The following is a 3946-nucleotide window of genomic DNA, read 5'->3' as shown; positions in this document are numbered from 1 at the left end:
CCCGGTGCCGTTATCCTCTCCTGCTAATCAAAGCCTGTGACTGCGACAAGCCAACGCTGCCCTTTCGCCCGGAGCCGCATTTCCTTCTGCAGGCAGTTATTAAGGCAGTCTGCCCTAAACTGCTGCTGCCCCCCCCGGGAATATATTTATCAAGAAAAGATGCACTGCACATGCCCCCGAGCCTGGATTTGTGCTCCAGGAGGCCAGCAACAGAGCCAGGACTGCCCTTAGGAGTTTCCAGCAGGACAGGACCTCCTGCCAGCATCTCCCAGCCCGGTTAAGCCGGAGGAGCTGCTCTCTGAGGAGATGGCCGTGTAGGAGGACAAGCCCCAGCCACGGGCAGAGCCCCAGACTGCGGCTGGAACAATTACAGGAGGGACTGACTCATGGAAACCACAGAAAACGGAGCTGGAAGGGTCTTGGAAATACCTGACGGTTTATCAGGCTGCCGCAAAGCAGGATCAGCTCTGGCTGTGTCACTTCTGACACATCCAGCCAACCACTGCCAGCTTTTTCCTGGTCTTTTGGTAGCTATTCATGCAGTTACGTATTACTGGTTGCTCTGCCGGTACCACACTAGGTTCACCATGACCCAGGAAGATCGAAGGAAGGTGGATTTCAGTGGATTTTTGTTCTTTCTGTGTGGAGAGGGGTGCCCATGGTGAGGTTTCTCCACGACAGCAAGGAGCCTGGCATCCCAGGGACCTGCCCTGATGCTCCAGCAGCAAGAGCTCCATGAGCTCCAGAGCGGCATGCCATCCTGTGAAAGCTCTCCAGCAAGAAGGGAAAGGATAGAGGGATAATTTCAGCCTCCTCTTCCTTATGGCCTTGATTCTGAAATACGTACGTAGCTTAAGCCCTATTTGCAGTATCCATCACCATGCAAATCGCAGCGTCCAGCAGAGTTTTCACAGTAAAACAGGGATGTTTCAATCAAAACACTGTTTGATGCTGATGCCCTGAACCCCATTGCTTTCCAGCACACCACGCAGTGCAGAAGCCCCAGCTCTGTGCAAAGATGGGGAATACTGCGGGATGCCAGCCAAAATGCTGCATCTTATGCCGAAATGCTGGCATGCACCATGGATGCTGGTTCACAGAGCAATGTTTTTGCAGAGCCCGTGTTGGGGCCATGTGAAATGGGTTCTGAGGCAAAAGAGGGGAGGGCTGTGCAAGGAGGGGAGGGCTGGAGGGAAAGTCCTGCCTTAATGCAGGCTGTGGTTGGGAGCACACCGGCTGGGTGGTTGGTTTGCCCCACAGGTCTGGCTCTGAGCTTTACAAGATAGGTGAGGTCCTCCATGGTTTTCAGAAGGAAGAGGAGGAGGGATTTGGGCATGCACTAATTAAGGGGGATTTCCTGGGCACCTTAGAGAGAAAGGCAGCATAGTGCTGGAGGGGTCCAGGGCAGCTCAGGGATGATGTCTGGCCCAGGAGCTGGGTGAGGAAGAGAAGAGAGAGAAAAACCTGAGCAGGTTATGGGTGTAAAGACACATTTGTCCAAGGGAGTGGGACCACGAGGGTTTTCTCAGCAGAAGAGGGAGCTGGGAAGAAGGAAGGATAAGGAAAGGTGCCAAAACACCAGCTACAGTAATGCCACTGACTGCAGCACAGCGACACTCAGGGAATTTGGCCAAATCTTAGAGTTGTAAGGTCCAGAAAAGGAACTCTATTTATTTAGCTTTGGTTAGTAGTAAAAAGCACAAAGCTCTCTGCACCCTGACGATTAATCTTCCAAGAGTATAATACATCCAGCATCACTAAAAGCAACCATTAAACCAGGAACAAATGAGCCAGTCGGTGAATCAGCCAGGAGCACAGCATCCCTCTGCTCCCATCCGCTGTCTGGGGAGCACAGCCTCCACCCCCTCCAAGGCAAGCAAGCAGCCAGCTCCCACGGGAGGTCTCAGGTGACTGTGGGGAGCAGCGCAGCCCACGGGAGCCCTTGGAGAGAGTGTCAGCTCCCCTGTACCTTTGGCTAGGTAAAGGAGCAGAATTATAAGGAAAGGGATGTCAAGCCATGATTTCTGGTCAAAAATATATTGCTCTTTTTTTGACCGTTACCATCTCCCAAAGGAGGTCAAAATTCTCCTTTTGGTTCGGAAGGACCAGCTGCTCTATCTGTCTCTCCTGCTGAGCCCCGTGTGCCCAGTGAGAGGAGGACATCCTTTGGGGCCCAGAGGCACCCACCAGCTCTGGCTCAAGCTATCCACTGCACGTGAGCGGCTGCCGGCGCTGGGTGGGGACGGTGCCAGGGACTGCCCCGTTTCGCAGCGGTGCCTGGCCGGGCTGCACTGGCCCCAGCTCACCCCGAAAGCACTGTGTCACACAGGCCAGACCCCGCTCCCAGCCTCTGGGAAGGCCAGTGGGATTTACACCGCTGATCCTTGGGCTCAGAAAACCTGGCAACACCCATCTGGGTCCCTAAGTATGGAAGCAGGCACGAGTCCTTGGTCCCAACATGAACATTTTGGGGTTGGTCTGCCAGGGGCCAGGACACAAACTCACATATTTGCCGCCTCTAATTGTTAGATAGAGTATATGAACTATGCGAGCCCAAGGCGATGGGACTGCTAGTGCTGGAATTATGAACTGATTCATACCTTCAAATACCCAAATATAAAATTTTAAAGTCTCATTTTCAAGCATCTTGCAACTCTCCAGAAGCGTCTGGTTTGATTTTTCAAACACTCCAGCAGTTTGTCACACCTTATGGCCAAATCTGCTTTTTCTGCCTTGGAGTAATGTGCAAGGAGCTCATCACGCATCAACACTAGCCCTTTGCTGGAAAAAATATGCTTTACACACAGCTCCCGAGGATCATTGCTAGTGGTCTGCTACCCAGAGCCCTGCAGGAGGAGAAGCTTGTGACCTGCTCGTCATGACCTTCCTGATTTTTATACCAGTAACATGGGTACCAGCAAATGAGGTCTCCCATTCAGGGGAGCTCCCCTGGTTTAAATTCTCCATGGGCATAAGCCTGGGTTAGGCACTAACCGTCATCAAAGCTGACAGGAGCTCTGCTGCTGAGCTGGTGAGAAGGGCAGGGAGAAGCACCAGCATCCATGGAGGCTTTGTGCCTTCCCCTCTTGATGGACCAGCATCCCGGTGGTACCACATCTGAGGGGACAGCAAGTCATTAACCATCTTCTGCATAGTGAAGGCCAGCAAAAGCTTTTGAGCTAGAAAGTGGAAGGTGTAGGGTCGGTGTCTGCTCTCACAGCCCTCCTGATGCCACATTCCCACCCTGGTTTGGCCAATGAAGCCTCCACACATCCTTCCCGCTCCCTGACAGCTGCTCTTGGGCATTGAACAAACAATGTGCTTTCAGGGTAAATGCAAGGCTTCAACATTTTCCAGGGCTGAATGCCTCCAGATTGACAGCCCTGGTAGCATTTCAGGGCCCAACACAACATATGAAGCTTGCAGGACCTTGACATTGTAGTCTGTCCCAAATCAGGCAAGAAAACCCATGAGACTTTCCCTCCTCCTAGGATCTGCAGCGTCCTACCATCATCCTTTAGACATCCTCACCTTCTCTTCTGATCTTGTTAGGCTCAAATGTAAATCAGGTTCTAATGAAGAAAAGATGAACAATGAAAGAAGGGGGTTGTCTCCTCCCTTGAGCTAGAGGACTTGTGTCCCTGAGGCAGGGGTGGCATCTTCTCCTGCCGTCGGAGCACGGGAAGGGTGCCGGGGCCCTGCATCGCTGGGAAGGATGCCTGGGGGGCTGCCGTTAGAGACTGTATCACAGTAACTGGTTTCCAGAGGCTGAATTTAGGTTTGCGTAGGTTGTGTTTCCCAGCTGTGGGTGTCCGGCGTTGCTATCTTCCCACAGAGTTTCGTACGTGGAATTAACCCCTCCACCATCAAATGATGAACACAGCAAAACCCCGGTGCTCGTCGAGGCCACGTGCAGGTGTGGACAGGGCACCACGCCCGATGCCAC

This window comes from Cariama cristata, unplaced genomic scaffold (genome assembly GCF_000690535.1).
Source record: "Cariama cristata isolate BGI_N322 unplaced genomic scaffold, ASM69053v1 scaffold40396, whole genome shotgun sequence".
NCBI lineage: Eukaryota > Metazoa > Chordata > Aves > Cariamiformes > Cariamidae > Cariama > Cariama cristata.
Note: the sequence above shows the minus strand (reverse complement) of the source record.